Raw genomic sequence first — 10246 nt, forward strand, 5'->3', positions numbered from 1 at the left:
AGGCGTGTGAGAAACGTGTCCCAGCCGCTCTCTGCCATGGTTCAGAGCTCCTAGGCAAGGAACAGAAGGCTCCTTTAGGAATGTACTCAGTGCTTTTTGTTTAATGGCCTTATTAACCTGTGTTGCTAGTTTTAGTGATTTGTGTATCTGTATCCCTGGAACCCTCTGCTCCTCCAGCCCATTTAGACTCTTAGGGGGAAATTCGGTGGTGCCCCCTTTGGTTCGCTAAGGTCACCGGGGCTAATTTTAGCCCCCCCAAAAAAGTTAGTGTCCCTGTGCATTAAATTCAGTGGTAGCGCCCCAGGCAGGAGGTGGGGTGCTACTGGAAGCGCTCCCCTCCCTCTTGAGGCGCGACCAGTGAATTTCCCGGCATTTCGTGTAACAGCGCCACGCCCGTCGGCACATAGCACTGCGTCATAGCAGACCTCCCTCCCTGATTAACGGGGAGGAGCCTAGCACTGCGCACACCGGGGCCCTGCAGGACCACCGGGGAGTGGGGTGTCGGATCAAGAGGAGCGCCGGGCTGAGCGATCGCGGCCGGCACCCCAAAGAAGAAAGGGGAAGGGGGCAGGTGCTGGCAGTCGGCCAAAATAAAAAGTTGCCACTCGACACCTGCCCTTTAAGTGGCACCGCCATGGCTGCAGGAACAACCAATGACCCTGTCGGACATATCGTCCGGCGATAGGTCAGGGGTCGCAACCCAAGGTTGCAGCCGGGGTGCTGCACATGGCGATGATGTCATTGCCAGCGGTGCAGTGCTGCGGGGTGCTACTGTCTACCGCCACCGCTAACCTCCCGCTGAATATCACGGGAGGCACAAAGCAACCCAATTTCACCCCTTGTCCAAGTAGTGTGTGGCGTCCTTATTCTTCCCACCAAAACACACCATCTCACACTGATCTATAGTGAAATTAATTAACACACCACCTCACACTGATCTATTGTGAAATTCATTAACACACCGCCTCACACTGATCTATAATGAAATTCATTAACACACCACCTCACACTGATCTATAGTGAAATTCATTAACACACCACCTCACACTGATCTACAGTGAAATTCATTTGCCAATTACACGCCCATTCTGAAATGTATTAATATCTTCTTGCATTTTGTCTTCCTCAGTATTAACTCTACCTCCCAATTTGGTATCATCGACAAATTTTGAAATTGTTCTTCTGATTCCCGAGTCCAAATCGTTTCTGTAAATGGTGAACAACAGTGATCCCAGCACCGATCCCTGTGGAACACCACTTCCCAACTTTTGCCATCTGAGTAGCTGCTCCCAACCCCTACTCTCTGTTTTCTGTTTTGTGACCAGCTTGCTATCCATAAACAGTATGTAAGATCTACAAGATGACCCAGGTCAGGCCGTGTGGAATGAAGGGCCCGGCAGCAGAATGGATGGAAAGATGGATACATAACAGAAATCAGAGGATTGGAGTCAAGGGAAGTTTGTAGCGATCTTTCCATCCATTCTGCTGCCTGGCCCTTGACTCCACACGGCCTGACCGTGGTCATCTTGGAGACCATACATACTGCAGACACAGTGCACCAGTGGTGGAGGGGATGGATATTGAGTCCTGTGGCAGGGGCGCTGATGAAGTGGATTTCTCTGTCCGCGAGTTTTGAGGCATCGCTAGTTGCATTTTTCACCTCTTTCCACCTTTAAAAAAACCTTGCTGCCAGTTTATTAAAGCCATTAACAGCCGCTCAGGTGGGACACACCTATAAATGAGGCCTTGTAAGTTTCCCATAGAATGACAGGCCTGAACCCGAGTTAGAAAACATTTAGTAATTAAACCAGACTGGGCGGGGCCTGAGGTGTGAGTCAGTAATGGAAAATTGGTGGCCAGCGTACTTCACACCAGGGCTGAGGACCCGGGGACTTGGGTTTCTGTATCATTTATTGATTAATTTAGTTTATTGCCCAATGTCAATCAGACTGTCAGGTAAGCTTGCTGTCTGGTGGAGGCAGGGGTCCCCAATGGAGAGCTCTCTACGTGGGGGTCCTGCCCTGCATCATTGGGGATCTGGGCTAGAGACTGTTGCAAGGAGCTGTCGTGTGCAACAGATTATAAGCTCCTTTCCAGACTCCAAGGCCAGATGTGTTTTCTGTGGCCTAGAGGAGTCCACGGGTCGTGTATATATTCAGTGTGAGAGGTTACAGCCCCTGTATAGTTACCTGAAGGGGCTGCTCCTCAACTCTTGGTTACACTTTAGCCCCACACTCCTAATCTTTGCGTACCTGGTGCGGAGGGGCGTGGGTAAGTCGGAGGATCTTCTGGACCTGCTCTTGGGCCTGGTGAAAACAGCAATTTTTAGGCCCAGAATGTGCGGGGCCCATGGGGGTTCGCTCTGGCTGCCTGCCTCTCTCCCGTGGTCTTGTCCCTGCCCGGGTGGCCCTGGAGAGGGAGCAGGCAGTGTCCACCGGTTCACTTGACACCTTCCTCGACCGGTGGATACCTTCCTCGACCGGTGGACACCTCGGGTTAAAGAGACGATAATCGATCCTCACAATCACATTGTGATTTAATTATTAATTGTGTGTGTGTCACAAATACATTTCTTCTATTTTGCTACAAAAGCTCTACTAGACATGTTAAACTAGTAGTTATTTAATCAGGGCTGCAGCTGCTGAAAGTTTGACTGTACTGAGGTTTGTGGCCAGAGCTGGCAGACGTGTTGTTCTGAAGTCTGATGTCTGACACCTGAAGAGTCTGTTTATGTCGTGTTGTAATGACCTTTTTCTGTTGCCTGGTGTCAGAAATAGAAATCAAAGGGAGATGATGCCCCACTCTGTTAATCAACTCTTTGACACATTTCCATGCATTTCCTTTCTTAATTTACAAAGATCACAACTCCATTAGTGAACAATGGATTGCCAGTCTGCCACTTTTTAGTGAGGCTTGAAAGGATTCGCTGTGAAGCTACACCTGCCCATCTGTCTGTGTGTCACTGTGTTTGGATTGTGTTAGACAACAGTCCTAATATCTCGCCTACATCCATTACAATTTTTGAATGTTAGATTGTACTTGGAAGAAGTTGAGTTTGAATCTGACAATTCTGAAATTGGGAGCTTTTAATGATTTCTGTTTTTCATATAACTATATAATGATGTGATCATTCAAGGCAAATTAAAAGATGCTGCTATTTACTGAACACAACTGAATAATTCTACAAGGATGCTATTGCAGCCTTCCTCAGTATTAACTACACCCTCCAATTTAGTGTCATCAGCAAATTTTTAAATTGTGCTTCTGATTCCCAAGTCCAAATCATTCATGTAAATGGTGAACAACAGTGGTCCCAGCACCAATCCCCGTGGAACACCACTTCCCACCTTCCGCCCGTCTGTAATTCTGAGGGAAACTTCAGAGGCCTCGTTGTTTGCATGTCCTGCTCGTGAGGCTGTAAAAGGGTTTAATAATTCGGCAACAATTCTTATAAAGGTGGAAGGAGGTGAAAAACACCACCAGCGTTGCCTAAAACACAAAGACAGAGAAGTTCACTTCATCAGCGCCTTGGCACAGGACTCAATATCCACCCCCTCCACCATTGATGTACTGTGTCCACAGTAAGTATGATCTACAGGCTGACCAAGGTCAGGCATGTGGAGTCAAGGTCCAGGTAGCAGAATGGGTAGAAAGATGGCTCCAAAACAGAAATCAGAGGGTGGAAGTTAAGGGGAGTTTCTCGGACTAGCAGAAAGTGAGAACTGGTGTCCCACACGGATCCGTGCTGGGACCACTGGTGTTCACTATCATTTGGACTCAGAAACTGAAGGCATGTTGTTGGAATTTACAGATTACACCAAGTGTCTTCACACTGTGCAAACGATCCATTGTGCTAAGTGCGATAGAATTTTGAACAGACCTAGCAGCTCAAAACTGGGTACCCATAAGGCGCTGTGGGCCATCAGCAGCATTCATCCATCCATAGGGGAGGGCCCCATAGGCACGAGTATTAATCCTCCTCTGGGGAGGGCCCATCGGCCCAAGTATTCTATTCAAGAAAGGAGGGAGAGCAAAAACAGGGAACTACAGTCCAGTTAGCCTGACATCAGTCATGGGGAAAATGCTGGAATCCATTACTGAGGAAGTGGTAAAAGGGCACTTAGGCAGAGTGAACATGGTTTTATGAAAGGGAAATCGTGTTTAACAAATGTATTAGGTTTTTTAAGGATGTAACTGGCAGGGTAGATAAAGGCGAACCAGTGGATGTAGTATATTTGGATTTGCGAAAGGCATTCGATAATGTGCCACATAAAAGGTTGCTAAGCAAGATAAGGGCTCGTGGGATTGAGGGTAATGTATTAGTTTGGAGAGAGGATTGGTTGACTGACAGAAAACAGAGAGTAGGAATAAACAGGTCAATTTCCGATTGGCAGGCTGTAACTCGTGGGGTGCCACAAGAATACTTGGGCCTCAGCTATTTACAATCTATATCAATGATTAGATGAAGGGACCAAGTGCAATGTATTCAGGTTTGCTGACAATACAAAGCTAGGTGGGAAAGTAAGCTGAGAGGAGGACACAAGCAGCCTGCAAAGGGATGTAGACAGGTTAGGTGAGGGGGCAACAAGACGGCAGATGGAGTATAATGTGGAGAATTGTGAGGTTATTCACTTTGATAGGAAAAATAGGAAAACAGAATTTTTTTAAATATTGAGGAACTATTAAATGTTGGTGTTCAGAGAGGTTTCAGTGTCCTCGTACAGGAAACACAGAATGTTAGCATGCAGGTACAGCAGACAATTAGGAAGGCAAATGGCATGTTGGCTTTTACTGCAAGGGGGATGGAGTACAAGAGTAAGGAAGTCTTACTACAATTGTACAGGGCCTTGGTGAGACCACACCTGGAGAACTGTGCACAGTTTTGGTCTTATCTGAGGAAGGACATACTTGCCTTCGAGGCGGTGCAACAAAGGTTCACTAGATTGATCCCTGGGATGAGTGATTGAGTAGATTGTGCCGATATTCTCTGGCATTTGGAAGAATGAGAGGTGATCTCATTGAAACATGTAAGATTCTGAGGGGGATTGACAGGGTAGATGCTGAGAGGTTGTTTCCCCAGACTGGAGAGTCTAGAACTAGGGGGCATAGTCTCAGGATAAGGCGTCGGCCATTTAAGGATGAGGAGAAATTTCTTCACTCAGGGTTCTGAACCTTTGGAATTCTCTACCCCAAATGGCTGTGGATGCTGAGTCGTTGAGTATATTCAAAGCTAAAATAGATAGATTTTTGGACTCTAGGGGAATCAAGGAATATAGGGATTGGGTGGGAAAGTGGAGTTGAGCTCGAAGATCATCCATGATCTTATTGAATGGCAGAGCAGGCTCGAAGAGCCGTGTGACATACTCCTGCTCCCAATTCTTATGTTCTTATTGTAGTGTATGTACCTTTAAGAGAGGAACTATCTTTTACAGCCCCTGTATACTGCAGTACCAGTAGTGACCACATCTGTATATAAACCCATGTAGTAATTTGTACAACTAGTTCCAGCATATCCTCTATCCAGTAAACACCTGTTATTACCGTTCTTCTGCAGTTCGTGTATTATTTATACGTGGACCTTACACTGGCGACAAGCAGGTTCAAACTCACCTGTAGTTCTGCAGCACCTCACGGGGATGCATCCCTGTAAAGAAGTTTTCTTGGAGGTCGAAGCCAGAGCAACGGGCGTCAACCGTGGGCAACCGCCCTGTGATCCATCGGATTTCTGAGAATCGCAGGAGAGGCTGTTGGGAGCTGGGCTTGGTTCTCCAGTCAAAGGTGTTCCAGCAAATCGGGCTGGTAGCAGGTAGTGCGCTGACCCTTCCCGGACTGCGGCGGGCTAGAGCTCGATTGAGCGGCTCTGCAAGGGGGCCGCACAGCGTCGTCGGGAAGAGAAGAGAGAGAGAGGGTGGAGCACACAGGGCGTGGCCGGTGCTCAAGAGCCGGGCAGCGTTACAGAAACCAAGAAGAGGGGAAGGAAAAGAGACGCATAATGTCAGCGTCAACGAAAGAAAAATTAATTAACAAAAAGAGACGCGCAGAAAGCCGCGAGGCGCCGCCATTTGCAATGAGAACGCTAGGAGCAGCGTTGGCAGCAGCGGGGAAGAAGGAAAAGCGTGGGAGGCGCCATTTTGATCCATTGGGGAAGAAGGAAAAGCGCAAGAGGCGCCATCTTAAATCACCAAGATGCCAAAGAGTGGCAACATCACTGCTTTCGACAACGAAATAGAAGACTGTACCACGTATGTGGAAAGAATTGAAGTGTACTGCAAGGCAAACGAAGTAGCCGATGACAAGAAGGCATCGGTATTATTAAATTTGATGGGCGCAAGAACGTACGGCCTATTGCGGAATTTGATTACCCCAGTTAAACCAATGGAGAAAAGTTTTGATGACATTGTCAATATTTTACAGGAACATCTAAATCCTACACTGCTGCTGATAGCAGCAAGATTCAAGTTCCATAAAAGAAACCAGCACAAAGATGAAAGTAATGCTGACTATCTTACGGAACTATGTAAGTTATCGAAACACTGCCAGTTCGGAGCAGGACTGGCAGATACCTTAAGGGATAAGTTTGTCTGCGGGTTCCAGAGTGAAGGAACCCAGAAATGACTACTTTCGGAAAAGGACCTTACGCTAGAAAAGGCTTTCAGCATTGCAGTGTCCTACGAAGCAGCAGCACGGGGAGCTGCAGAAATACAACAGAAACCGCAAGAATATAGCACCAATGAAATGACACATGGATCAGAAAAATGCTATCGCTGCGGCAGAACAACCCATGACCAGAAGGACTGCTGGTTCAGGGACATAACATGCAGACAATGTGGAAAAATGGGACACATAGCACGAGTCTGCAGGTCGGGAAAGAAGACCAACACTAAAAGAACTACTAAGGAAAAGTACAAGAAAGTACAAAAGATGACGGACAGTAGTTCCGAAGATCAGAAGAGTGATAATGACTCCGAGAGTAGGAGACTAAGTTGTCTAAAGTTACACAATGTGATCGCAAAGGAGGATCACCGAACCATTTGGGTCACCCTCATGATAGCAGGGTCCCAAGTTAAGATGGAATCGGACACAGGATCAGCCCTAACAGTCATGAATCGACGAGACTACGAGCGGCCATTCTCACACATACCCTTGAAGGACACATCCATTGTCTTGAAGACATATACGGGGCAAAAAGTCTACCCCAGAGGAAAAATAAGGGTGCCCGTTAAATACAACGGCAAGGATACACAGAAACTGTATCTATATATACTACAAGATGGAGGACCACCATTATTGGGACGTGAGTGGATCCAAAAAATACAATTGGATTGGCATTCCATTCAGGCGCTGACTGGCTGACAAAAAGGATGACGACGTCACACCTGGGCGATTGTCAAAAATCTTATCTAACATGAAGGAAGTGTTCCAGCAAGGACTTGGAACACTAAAAGGTGTAACTGCCACAATAAAGATCGAAGATAATGCAAATCCAAAATTTTTAAAGCCAGACCGGTACAGTATGCGATCCGCCCAGCCATCGAAGCAGAGCTGGAGAGTCTGGAGCATGCGGGTGTGCTATCCAAGGTGGACTGGAGCGAGTGGGCCACACCCATCGTTCCTGTTATGAAAAAAACATTGAGCAGCAAGTCTGAGGAGCCGGAGAAGGTTCGCATCTGTGGGAACTTTAAGGTAACTGTGAACGCAGTCCTTCACACAGTACAATATCCACTTCCGCGGATAGAAGATATTTTCGCCTCACTATCTGGAGGGAAATGCTTTACAAAGATTGATCTGGCACAAGCATACTTACAAATGGAGGTAGAAGAATCCTCTAGGAAATATCTCACGATAAACACTCACAAAGGTCTTTACCAGTATAATCGACTGGTATTCGGGGTAGCATCAGCTCTGGCTATTTGGCAGAGGGCGATGGAACAAGTCCTGCAAGGAATCCCGGGGACCCAGTGTTATTTGGACGACATCCTGGTTACGGGCGAAAATGACAGTGAACACCTTGCCAACCTGGAACAGGTGCTCACTAGATTACAAGAGTATGGACTAAGAGCCAATCGCCCCAAGTGCGAGTTTTTCAGGAAACAAATCTCGTATTGTGGCCACGTGATTGATGAAGAGGGGTTACATAAGTCCCCAGACAAGATTGAGGCAGTAGTCCAGGCTCCAGCACCGGAAAATGTATCGCAACTGAGGTCGTTCCTCGGGTTGGTGAACTACTACCACAAGTTCTTACCAAATTTGTCTACAATTTTGCACCCACTGAACGCCCTGCTACAAACTGGAGTAGCATGGAAATGGTGTGATGAATGTAAGTGTGCCTTTCAGAAGTGTAAATGCCTAATCACTTCAAAAGAAGTATTGGCCCACTACAATCCATCACTACCAATTCGATTGGCATGTGATGCGTCTCCCTACGGCATTGGAGCGGTGCTGTCTCACAAATTCCTTGATGGTTCAGAGAGGCCAATAGCCTTTGCGCCATGCTCGTTAACCTCAGCCGAGCATAACTACGCCCAGATTGACAGGGAGGCCCTTAGCCTGGTGTGGGGGGGTGAAGAAGTTCAATCACTATCTGCACGGTGTAATGAAATCTGTTTGTCTTGATCCTGTATTTCCTGTATTCGTTTTGCACTCATGTATATTACCCTCCCCCCACTGTGTATAGTTTCACTTCCTCTTTCCCGACTAACCTGGGAGGTTCCAGGTCTTGGCTCTTGGCTCCGCCCCTGACTTCTCTTACATAAAGATCCCAGGATCTGTATGACTCATTCCTGTGAACCAGTCGGCGTGTCGAGATGTTACCTCTGATCTTAGTGATTAAAAGCCAACTTGTTTAAGTCTATAACTTCTAGTTTTGTGGTTATTGAAGGCCCATCAATTTTAATCACTAAAGAATAATAGGATGGATCGACTCCTAAAACCAGAGCGTCTGGACTTGGATCCACATTCTGCTGAAGCATCAAATCAATTTGGACACTGGCTCAAATGCTTCGAACTCTTTGCGGGGGCCTCATCCGCTAGCGAGGTAGATAAACTGAGTCTACTGACTACTCGCGTAAGTCATCGGATTTATTCGGTCATCCAGGACGCCACCTCTTACACGCAGGCCATCACTATCCTGAAGGCCCAATACCAGAGGCCGGTAAACGAAGTGTATGCCAGACATCTGCTGGCTACACGCAGGCAGCGACCAGAGGAATCAATGGACGATTTCTTACAGGGCCTAAAGGACTTGGTCCGGGGCTGTAACTGCAAGGCCGTGATGGCCAATGTGTTCTCTGAGGAATTGGTCCGCGATTCCTTCATCACGGGCCTCAAATCGAATTATATCCGGCAGAGACTGCTGGAGAAGGAGGTCCTGGACTTTAAAAAGGCAGTGGCCACTGCGCGATCGCTGGACATGGCCCAGAAAAACTCTGACTCTTATTCTTCTGCCCATGCGGCCCTCACCGCCTTGGAATCAGCCATCTTCCCCATCCAGGTCTCAGACCAGCTCTACGCCGCTGGAGTCCCCACACAGAAGTTCACCCAGGAGTCCTACTACAGCGGCAATGTCTCGAGGCCCGAAATGCTACTTCTGTGGCCAGGCCAAGCACCCCAGACAACGATGCCCAGCGAAGGACGCTACATGCTTCAAATGTAAGAAAAAGGGGCGTTTTAGCAAAGTCTGCAGGGGGAATCCGATTTCCAACTCCGTCACCGCCTCGTGCGGGCCGCCATCTTGGGATCCGCCATCTTTTCCTGACTCAACGGCCGCCCAGGGCCCAACAGTGGCTTCGATCACGGTGGATCAATGCAGGCCACACCCGTTGACAAAATCCATGATGGACATACAGGTAAACGGGAATTTAACGAAATGTTTAATTGACTGTGGGAGTACCGAGAGTTTTATCCACCCTAGCCTGGTACGGCGGCACTCATTAACGGTAACCCCTACACGGAGCAGAATTGCTATAGCTGCTAAGCCCCACACTTCGGGCATTTTGGGCTACTGTGTGGTAACACTGACTGTAAAAGGCATGGACTACAAGGATTTTAAACTCCTCGTGATGCCAGAACTCTGTGTTAATGTAATCTTGGGCCTGGACTTCCAGTGCCACCACGAAAGTGTCACGCTAGCATATGGCGGGTCCCAGCCGCCACTCACAGTCTGTGGCCTATCAACCTTAAAAATCAGCCCGCCCTCTTTATTCGCTAATCTCGCTCCGAACTGTAGGCCCATAGTGACCAAAAGTAG

Source organism: Somniosus microcephalus, unplaced genomic scaffold (genome assembly GCF_052327205.1).
Source record: "Somniosus microcephalus isolate GS21.2 unplaced genomic scaffold, FLI_Smic_1.0 unresolved_chr1, whole genome shotgun sequence".
NCBI lineage: Eukaryota > Metazoa > Chordata > Chondrichthyes > Squaliformes > Somniosidae > Somniosus > Somniosus microcephalus.